At 42.7% G+C, this 11,025-nt stretch overlaps 1 protein-coding gene across 2 annotated transcripts in view; it reads left to right on the top strand.

Annotated features, from left to right (window-relative positions):
* Positions 1–203: 203 nt before the first annotated feature.
* The window catches only part of SEMA3D (semaphorin 3D), a 138,117-nt gene continuing 127,295 nt past the window's right edge, over positions 204–11,025 (top strand). Inside the window, exon 1 of one of the 2 annotated variants that reach the window (XM_057422513.1) lies at positions 204–329. The gene's annotated coding sequence lies outside the window, so the exon portion shown is untranslated. Of the gene's footprint in view, positions 330–608; positions 803–11,025 lie in introns of those variants that run through there. The other variant, XM_057422515.1, reaches the window with a different exon arrangement.

Genomic DNA, 11,025 nt, shown 5'->3' with positions numbered 1-11,025 from the left:
AGCACATTCCACTGGCAAAACAAATAAATGCAAAGGCAGATGTATCCCAGGCAACTACAGCTTTGCACGTGGGACACTCTTAAACGCACACCAAGCCCTAGCTCTGGGCCACTGCCCAGCTGTTTTCTCCTTATCAGTAAGTGTGGTGAGCTGGCTTTTTTAACACTCCCCGTCCATCAGCCAGTGACCTGCAGCTCAGCTCCAGTGGGAATATGCCCCGGGAACAACTGGAGTGGAGCTGAGGCTCCTTTAGACCTTACTATCTGAAGCAGCCACCTGTGCAGGGTGATCACAGTATTAGTCTGGGTTGCTCCTGGGCAAACTCTCAGGTGCGTGATCCGAAAGTGCAGGAGTTCTGTGGTCCAGCGGAAGGTCCATGAGCACAGGTTCCCCTCAGTGCCCGGTTGGTACCACAGTCTGCGTGTGTATGTGTTGTGTTTGTGCGTGCACTCTGCTACTTTTCAGGGAGTTAAACGTTTCCTGGTGGCCGGAGCTGTGACCTACGCCGGCAGCAGCAGCAGTGGGTGTGTGTCTGAGCTGGCTGACACACACACATAGAGGCACACGAAGCAGCCCATTTGCTGGAGGGGTGTGCATGTGCGCGCGAGGGAGTGGAAAGGGGTGGCGGGGATGGAGGAAGGGAAGGAGCCAGGGGAAAGTCTGACACTCCGCGCAGAAGGGGAGAGACCCTTAGCCGCCGCTGGGGAGGAGCTCACCCGGCTCGCAACGCCTCCAGCACCCGGCCCCCGGCCCCGCAACCGGCCTCGCCCCGCACCTCGCCGCCGTTCCGGCTCCACGGCAGGTACCCACCAGCCCTGCGGGGCTCCGCGACTTTGCGCCGGGCACCGGAGCTCTTCGCTGCCGCCGCCGACAAGGGGTAGGGGGGGGAAAGTGCGTTGGCTTCTCCCGGAGTCTCCGCTCGGCTCTGCCCCACCCCGGGGACAGGAAACATGCCGTCGGCACAGGCAGCGGTGGCCGGGCCACCTGCCTTGCTGTCATCGGGGAGGTGGGAAACTACTGGCTTGGGAAACCCCCTCGGCTCTGCCCTGGGAGGGCAGCAGAGGTGGATTTGGGGGCTCAGGGAAGAGGAGGAGGCAGTTTTGGGGAGCGGGAGTTAAAGGCTGTGGTGCTGGTGCAGGGAGAGGTGTTTCGTTCTCTCAGCCCCGGCACCCGTGCGCCTGCCGCCGCCTCGCATAGGTGTCTCGAGACGATGGGAAGGGCGCAGTCAGCCCTTGGTGACCAGTAAGGAACTGTTGCTTGCTGGAGCGGTGGCAAAATTCCTTCCTTTCCAAATAGTCGTCCAGCATTGCCCGGAGCGCGGCTTTGCTGAACGTGTCCATCACTAGGAGCTGCGGAGCACCTGGCTGGTCTGGGGTGCTCACTGAATGAGATTATACGTCTTCTCACACTGACAACCTGTACTTTGCTTTGTGCAAGGACACAGAGGGTGGTAAAGCTCCTTGTTTTGCTGTGAATATTACAAAACGAAAGTTATTGCTTCCATGAAAGGAGACATTCCTGAGCGCGTTAGGTAATTGGTGACTGTGTACTGAAGAACTGCAAAGCAGCCACCTATGCGCTCTCATAAAAAGCTTCTCTTTGATTCGAATTGGGAAGATTAGTCCAAGAACAATAGAGATCAATGGGGCTGTCTGACCATAAGCAGGGAGCACTCTGCTGAGAAAGCAGCAGCTGAATGCTGCATCTGCGGCTCTGACAGAGGCCATGGAGATGCAGGCAAGAACTTTTGCAAGGCTTTTAGCCACTTTATCTTTTTTGCAAATCTAGGGAACAAGTAGACTTCACTATTTACCGCTGGAAGGTTTTAATGCTATATAGTATGATATTATGATACTGTTTTTCAAACCCTCATTATTATAGCTGATGTGATTTTAACCTTTGCTTTTTTATCAGCTTGTTTAGCTTATTATGGGCCTGATCCTGAAAAGCAGTATTCATCATTTCTTGTAAGGTATGTAAGGGCCAAAATCTTTACTACGTTTGTGAAAGATGGGTGTCTGAATAGCTTTCTGAAGAGGAATTAGAATGGTTTAATTAATTGTAATCCTACTATTAGAGATACCTAAATCCTGCAGGTGTCACACCTCTTTTTCTTTAGCTTTCCGAGTCCTGCTCTGAAATGCTTTGTAAATAGAAGCATTTTAGCCTTGATAAGGCTGAGCAGTTTGGCTTCACTTTTATTTGAACTTTATTTTGGCTTGGACATCTGGACAAGCCAGAGATCCAGGAACTAAATTTACTTCCCCTCTCCTTACCACTGGATCAATCCAAAAGGGATTATTAGGGTATGGGCAACAGAGCAGACCCCCTGTTAAGGTGCAGTGCTGAAGCACAGAGATGTGTCCCAAACCAGGCAGAAGCGTTTTGAGCCAAAGTCACCCACAGCCCATATGCGGGCTCTGCCCATGGAGCTCTTTAACCAGAAATGGAAATAGCAGCTTCACCAGTATCCTTTGCCGCATCTCAAAATATAAGAACAACTGCAAGAACAAGAGCTGGTATAAGATGCTTCCAGGACCATATTCCCAGGAAGAGAGAAGTGCCTTCTGGTAGAGCTGAGTAAGGGACTACATCTCAGAAAGGTATAATTTTAAGTTGTATTCATGCCCTCAGCTTTGGCTTGGTGGGCAGCTGCTCTGAGATACACAGAAGAGAGATACCTCTTTTGGACCCCTCTGCCAAGGTTCTGCCTTCTTCTCTCCAACTGCAATAGCCCTAATCTCACTCTGCCTCTTAACAGTTTTGTTTGTTTGCTTGTTTGTTTTTCTGAGAGGTGATATTTTCACATTTGCAATTATGCAAATTATATTGCACTCCTGAAATTCTACTGGAATTTTGAAGTTGAATTAAAAAAGGCCCTAGGGAAAAAAAAAGTTTTAATTAATCTAGAACATTAAATGGAAATTGATGTTGTTCAATGGGAAAGAGCATTTTCAAGTGTTTGTGGATACTGCATCATTAGTTCTCAGAGGCTAGATAACGATAATTAAGCAAATCAGCATTGTAAACACTAAGGTATTAAAAAGCAAAGCCAAAGAATTAAACAAAACCTGTCTCTGTTTTGGCCCTGGCAGAGGGGATATAGTCAGCATCTTTTTCCATGTTCTACTGCAGAACAAGCGGAGGTGTAACTGTTCCACACAGTCAGGGTCCTGGCAGTTTAATTTTTGGAAGGTTATAACCATTCAGAGTCACTCTGTGAGCATGCTGTCAGCTTTGGGTGGTCAAAATAATGATGTATTTCTGGATTCCTTTTGAATCCCTGTTTTGCTTTTCCTCTCTTTCCTCTTTTTTGCTGTTAAAGATACAGAAGCTGTAATCTCGGGTGTCTCCACTGTGCGCCACTGCAATGTAGACATACCGGTTACCTGTGGCTCCGGAGAGGCTGATTCATCAGCTGGGAGTCAGCTGAATTCCCAGCTCATGCTGGCATTTCTTTGGCTGAAATGTCTGGTGCTGGAATGGGCCACTGAGCCACCTCTATACTCTTTGAGGTTTCCTACACGAGGGAATCCTTCGATGCTGGTTAAGCAGGCTTCCCTACCACGTGCTCCTGGCAAGGCAGCCTGTGGGATAGCCAGAGCTACAGTCGGCACTTTGTCTTTTTAACGCATGGAAAATGCCAAAGGTGCATGCTAAGTGTTGTTAAACCAAATAGATGTGGAGAACCTGTGATGTGTTTGTTTTCCTTGCTTTCTGGATTTTCTCCAACTACAAACAAGCAACAGAGGAGCTTATAGTAAAGCCATGCCCAGGAGATGTGAAGCGTGGTGGCTGTATTTAAACTATGTGTAAAACAAATTTTTGCTCCATGGGTGTGCTGTTTTTATCTTTTTATAGTACTTCACCCCTGTGGTACTTAATGCAATCTCCCTCCTGCCCCACATTTCTGTCTGGGTTTTATATATTTTGTAAATTTAGCAATGGCAATGAGTCAGTGCTTAAATTATTCTTGTATAAATCTTTAGCCCTTTTATATTTTCCTTTCCATCCTTGTGTATTCAGAAGGGCCCCTCTCTGGTATTGTTAATTTTCACATCCTAGAGACAGGCTGCATGAGCATCCACGTGTTATTGGACAGTGAATGATTAAAAAAAAAAAGAAAAGAAGGAAAAAAGAAAACCCCAGCCCTTCTAGTCCACTTATTCCCCTGCTTAGATGGATCCAACGTCACATGGAGGGGATCCAGGATGAGTCAGGGAGCAGTGCTGTGGTCCAAAATTCCAGTTTGCATTACAGCTGGGAGGCAGCATTAAGCATCATGTGAATTTGTTTTCTTTTAACAGGAACTGCAGAATAATTTATGGGAGTCATACAGCCTAATGGTCAAAGCAGATAACAATAAGCCAAGATGAACCTGGATTCCCATCTGGGTTGAATTATTGACTCAATTTGGCTATCAGAGTGATGGGTGTGGCATTTAAGCCTAGAACATTATACTGGCATTAACTAAACCTTTGCACTTCCCCACAACATAACTGGAAAATGTGATTAAGGTTCAGAGCTCTGTTGGTACCTAACAGTTTACCTTATAGTCAGCTTCACTGCTCAGACTAAGCACAGTACATTAAAGGCGTTTATTTGCAACCTTAAGTTGCAGGACAAATCCTAAAGGGTCCTGCATAAATATGGCTAAAGACAAATTCATGCCTTAGAGTTTATATGTACTTGGAGACCTGTAACTCATGAGGACCTTCTGCTCTGCCTGAATTTCACACTGTATATATTACTCAGCTTTCTGTATCTTTTGGACATCTTTATTTTTCTTTCTGTGTTATTATAAACAGAAATAAGAATAAGTGTGAGCTTCTTCTTTTAATGTGGTCAGTTTAAAAGCAAAATAAATATAAATAATTAAGCTGTTTCCAGTTTAGTTGATCAGTGCATCAGGAAACTTGCAGGAAGCAGATGTCTTGCAGAAGAAGAGAGGCTAAAAGTTCTGTAACATCTGAGCATACTCCAATGACATTCTGGACTGTTGTTTTGTTTTGTTTTTTTTTTCCAAGAGGACAGGGAGAAGTTACCAGTTTTCCTGGAATGAGCCCTTCCAAAAATTCTGAAGTCACTGCAGCCCTGAGTCTCATCTCATCTTGCATCAGCATAATTCAGGAGTAAATGCACTGGCAACAGAAAGCCTAGGATTAACTGAAAATTACATAAAACTAAGGCTGTCATGAAATGAAAGACCCACGTCTGTTCTCAGTCTCTCTGTATGTAGTGGCTTCAAGGGACTGAAGCACATGTTTAAAGAGACTGCTGTGTAAATTGCTTTCTTGAAAGAGGTATTTTGCTAAAGTTTAAATCTAGAGTGAGATCAAGTCTTTTAAAAGTTAAATGCAGTCCCAAGGGCTGATGTGGCCAAATATTCCAGCTTAATCTTGGCTAGCATTTTAACATTTTGCACAGCTAGATCTAATGGTATGTGCCTACCTAGCTTGTTGTATTCCCCTGGAATTTATCAATGACACACTCCATATAATTGTGGTTACTTTTTGTCCGTCTAAAATCCTTTTTTGGTTTTGCAAGGGAGACACTGCAAGAGGGAGTATGTAAAAAATCCTTTCTCAACCCAAGGCAAAAGTTGATTTTTTTTTTTTTTTTCCCTTCCACAATGAAGAATTAAAACAATGTCTGTTGCTCTCGTGCTTAATGTCAAAATCTCTGCTAAAAAATAGTAAGGAGAAATATGATTAATTTTCCATATGGAACTTATTCCCTGTAAATTTATAATGCACATATGTGAGTTTTTATGAAGACTTACACTAAAAGCCTTTAGGAACAGCATAATAGAGGAAAACTGTTCATAATACCCTTTGATATCAAAAGAGCTGAACAGCTACACTTCAAGAGAGGGAAATAAAGTGAAGGACAATGACAAGGAATGATGTACTGCTGCAAATACAGTTCCTTTTCTCCAAGATTTACATAAAGAACCAACCTTAACTGTAAGGTTCTTCTGACTATTTTACTGACATCTACCACCTGCTAAGAAAATACCAACCATTTACTTGATTTCACAACTTGTTTTCTTTTTAAACAGGTGCCTGAAAACATTTATTAAAGACATAAATAAATCTTCAAAGCTACTACAGTATGTCCTAGCAGGATGATTGCATCTTGCATATCTGAAGATCCGCTGCTGCTTAACAGAAATCAGAGGAGATGCAGGATCAAATTTGTTTGTGTCTGTCTTCTACATTTCTTTAAATTCTTGTTTTCAGTAGGAAGCATGCATAAGATATGGACAGTATGGACAGTCATAATTTATCACTTCTTTTTGTATAATTATTAGTTACGAGCAGTGGACTTGTTCTCATTCAGTGAATTTCTTATTAATTTATTAGCTATATTGCAGTAGCATCTGTTGGTTCCAGTCAGAAATGAAGGTCCTCTTGTGTTCAGTACCAGTGATGTATACAATTAAACAAAAACCTGAACCAGCTTTCAAGCACAGTGTGGGGCAACAGTCAGCAAGCATGGAAGACTGAGAACCACAGGTTCCTCCAGAAGACAAGTAATAGAATCAGGTTTATTTCATAGAATAAACAGAGATCTCAGCCTGTTTTTCAGTTGTTGAATAATACAAGCATCAGTGCAAAATTCAATTTGTATGGCATTATGAGATCCTCTGTTGTGAAAGATAAACAGCAAATTTGGGCTAATGCCTCAATGAATTAATTACATTGAGTTAACCTGACTTTTGGATCCTGTGACCTCCATAGTTTAGCAGATTAATTTCTGAACAATGCAGCTTCACAGAATCCAATTTATTCTGGGGAGTTGTATTATAAGGAATTTAAAGGTTTTCTAGAGGCACAAAGTCTCCACATGAACAAATCTGGAATTCTTGGATCCATTGAGCCATGTAATATTTTGAGTTGGAGACTAAGCCTTTGTGCTAGATACAGCTGCTGCACGGAGGAAGTGGACGGTGTCCATGAGGATGACAGTAGCACACAATGGTTATTCCAAAATAATCAAGGTATAACAAGCTGCATCTTCAGTTGGTGTAAATTAGAGACATGTGACTGAGATTACTTGAGTCATTCGTACAGGTTAACACCAGTGCTATGTCTTTAGAAGACATGAGAAGCTCTAAAAGCCGAAAGAGAAAACCAGATATTTAAGTTAACAGTACAGACTGAAAGCATTTGGAGAGAAGAGTTGTAAAGGCAAGCTAGCAGCTGAAGCACTAAGCAAGTGCTATTGCTTCTTGTCACTGCCTGGATTATTGTGGTGTGATCTCCAAAAGCCCCAGATCATGAGGAGTAGTCCCTGCAGCTTAGTCCCGGAGCTGCAGATTTAAGCATCAAAATTCATTTAGGATCCATAGCCATGACCTCCTCCAGCCGATAGGTATCTATGTAGGGTAGTCTTCCTTGTGTCAAAATCTAAAATAATAGTAATAAAAAAAATTCCCTAGCATGTATTTCAGTGGTTCAGGTGCCTGCTCTTGCCTGAGGTGATCTGTTTTTCAGCTGTGGTCTGCACGGTGGTGTTGTTGGTGCTTGGTACCACAACTTTCTCAGCTACTATGGTTCCACTTTGTTGCAAGTGCTCTGTTATCAAAGGCCCAACAGAAAAGGACTGTGGCGTGGCATAGTCAGAGCATCACCTTTCAGGGATAAGATTTCTCTCACTGGACCTGCTCCAATTAATGTTGTGGCATTGGTGTTGATAGTTCCTATTTGATACTGAACTAAACTGTTCAATTAATCATTAGGAGTCCAATCCTACCTGTTCCTAAAGGAATGTACTAATCTTGGGACTGCTGGGTAAAAGGTTTTATGAGGGGTAGGTCTTCTGTGGGAGAGCTGGACACGCTTGGAGCTCACCTTGGCTTTGCAAGTAAGGTGGGCAGGGTAGTGCCTGGTTTTGAGCACCACAGGCACTGAACATTTGGAAGAACAAGGAATTTATTGTATGTGTACCCAATGGCCCAGGTGCTATGGTGGACGTGTTGTTAAGTAGGTTTGGCTAAATGCGAAGCCTGGTAACAGCAAAAGGCAGGTTTTATACTTGTCTCTGTTGCTGAACCTGGCTAACTGAAGAAGCAGTTAAGATCATAAATCTCTGTTATTAATCTAATCTTTTGGCTAAAGCAATTTTAACAGACAAGGATGCTTTACATAACTACTGCCTGAATCATTGTGGTCTGTTGATCTGATGTCTTCTACAGTATATAATGTTGTCAGAATTGAGTTTTTCTCAGATCTGATGAAATCCAAGGAGTTTAAGACTCATTATTTTGTAAATTGATCTGAAAATTCTGAAGGCTTTAAGGAAAAAGCTGACTGTCGGCAATTTTTTAAATGTCAGTCCCAACTAACTGAGGAAAAAAGGAGAGAACTGAGGCATCTAAGAGAGCTGCTAACATTGTTCAGGCCTAAGGGACTTTTAGGTCCTGTTTCTAGAAGAAAAGATTAATTTATGTCTGCTGCTCTGTGTTGTCTATCATCTTCTTTATATGGGTGTCCTGGGTAATACCATTTGCAGCATACAGATTTGTTCTGTAGTTCTGACTTGGTGTTTATAGTCCTCTAGTGACATCTACAAACAGCAGACATTTATTATCTCAGAAAGCTACCTCAGCTTGAAAAAAGTGAAAAATGAATATATGGCAAAGAAATACCTTTCACAAGACAGCATCCCCAAAAACTGTGCATCTTTCAGTGAAATTAAGGGAGTTTTCATATGGGAAGATTTTCCACCTTTAGAAAAAGACATTATAGACTGCTTAGGCTGAAGACTGATTAAACTCACAATATAAAATATATGTGAAGGGGGAAATGGTAGACTGATACTCTCAGAGTATCCCTCTGAAAATTTGTTTTATTTTGTTTGGTTTTGGGATTTGTTTCGGTTTCTGTTTTGTTTCTTTCCTGGATAGATTTGCACTTTTAAGTACAGATCAATTATGCCGTCTGTGCCCATGAGCCTGAAGCTCCTGTTTCCTTTGCTTCCTGTGACTTTGCTACATCTCATTGTTTCTAAATGGTGACATGAGCACTGTTTTGAAACTGGTAACGCAGACATTGATCTCTTCGATGGCACTTAAAATCAAATCCTGCTACTTAGTGACAGACAAATTGTTGTGCTTTGCCTCTTACAGTGATGGAAGGTTTGTTCTTTATTCTCCATTTACTGCTGTTGTACATTGATGTGCAAGGATGAAGACTAAATACTTATGCACAAAACACTGCTGAAAGCTCCAATCGCAATTTCTGTACCTTTTCACAGTCTGATGGGAAAGCAGGAGGTATATGCTGCAAACAGTACAATCCCAAACATCTGGTTTCAAAGCAAGAGAAGAAAAATAGGCAGAATGAAAGTATCATATTTAGTTTAACATCAAGGGTGAGATTCTTCATAGTTTTTCCCAATTTTTTCCATTCTCCTGGGTCCGTGTTGGCTGTCAGTCAGTGTTCTATGGCATGAGGGCTTGGCCACTCTTAGCTGGAATTGCCTGTCCTTGCCTCTTTGCTGCAGCAGTTCTCCAGGTGGTTTCAGGGCACAGGCCAAGCTGCTCCTGCCTCCAGACTCCTCCCTTCTGAAACGTCATCTCCTTCCTACAGTTTAACTGTCTCTTGTGCTTTTGTAGGAGCTGCAGGCAAAGTTACCTGTATCCTGTCAATTCCCAGAAATGGTCCAGACATGATGAGAAAACCTCACTCCCTAGAGGTGCTTTACTCAGTAGCAGTTTTGAATGTTAAAGGGAGAGAAATTCAGACAGATTTCGGTTCTTGTGTCAGGTTTTCATGGCGATGGGAAAAAATGGCTTTGTGATAACGTTTATGCCACTGATATCATAGGCACAGCTGTTCTGCAGTTGATTAGTGCTGAAATATGGATAGTAATTTTCTTAGTAAAGAAAGGCTTTATTTCTATTTTTATCCTAGGTTATTACCCTGTTGTAAGGATAATGAAATCTGTTCTAATGAATGGTATTTAAAAGAAAAAAGTACTTTCCATCCTTTTTGTCTTTTCCTTCCTTCCTTTCCCTGCAAACAAGGTAAACGCCACTAAAGTGATGTCAGAAAAGCATTTTGGAAAGTGTTTGGATTCATTGTGTTTTGTTTTCCATCCAGGAATTCACATGACACAAAGGAAAGTGGGATCTGAAACTCTAAGATAAATTATTAGACTATCTATAAAGCGGTAGTCTCATCTTTATGGTAGGTATGTAAGGCCAAAATAAGTGGGACGCCGTGGCTTTGAATATAAGTAGCCTTGTTATCTTTAGTGCAAGCATTAGCAGAGATTACAATGGTCTTGTGATGGCCCTGGGGGAATCTCACAAGGCCCTGCAGTAGGCACTGTATTGTTCATTCTGTTCTCAATAGTGTCTGGTGCTTGGATGACATGACCCTTTTAAAACTGTGCTGTCTCTCTTCATCCTTCTTTGAGCCACGCAGGAGAAGAGGTGTGAGCACAAGCAGTTAGAAAAGTTGAAAAGGTGCTTGCGGAAGATGGAGAAATCAATGACTGACACTGTGAAAACAGTTTGCTCTGTAGATCTACCAAGACTCTGTGGGCATTACAATCAGATACATCCAGGATCCTCTGTCAGTGTCTCCAACATTTCCTCCTAGAAGACCAGCAGCTTTTGTCAAACTAATTTTATTGGATTCCACTGATGGGTTACGGCCTGAGCTGCAAATACATACCAAAAGCTTCCCAGGCTTAGCCTCTGTGTGACAACACTCAAAGGGAAAACACAGCTATACTGTGGAGGCAGCATCAATTGCTCAGAGTTCTTTTTGGACATGCTCAAGTTGAAGATGTGACCTCAGTCCCATGGGTGTCTTTTCTTGTTTAGCTGACATTTCCACCTCCTGCTTTTCTGTTAGGCTGGGAGAAACTCCCCAGATAGGCACTGAGGTTTTGGCTGAGTTTGCTGCCTGAGTACTTATTCTTCATTCCCTACAGAGATATGGTGGTGTGTGGGATTCTCTGGTTAGTGTAAAATGTGTTTCTCTTGTGGTTCACAAGATACAGGTTGGA

Source organism: Pezoporus wallicus, unplaced genomic scaffold (assembly GCF_028554395.1).
Source record: "Pezoporus wallicus isolate ANWC-B61680 ecotype Strahan unplaced genomic scaffold, APGP_CSIRO_Pwel_v1 contig_3058, whole genome shotgun sequence".
NCBI classification, from domain to species: Eukaryota; Metazoa; Chordata; class Aves; order Psittaciformes; family Psittacidae; genus Pezoporus; species Pezoporus wallicus.
Note: the sequence above shows the minus strand (reverse complement) of the source record. Positions and strands in the feature narration are given on the sequence as shown.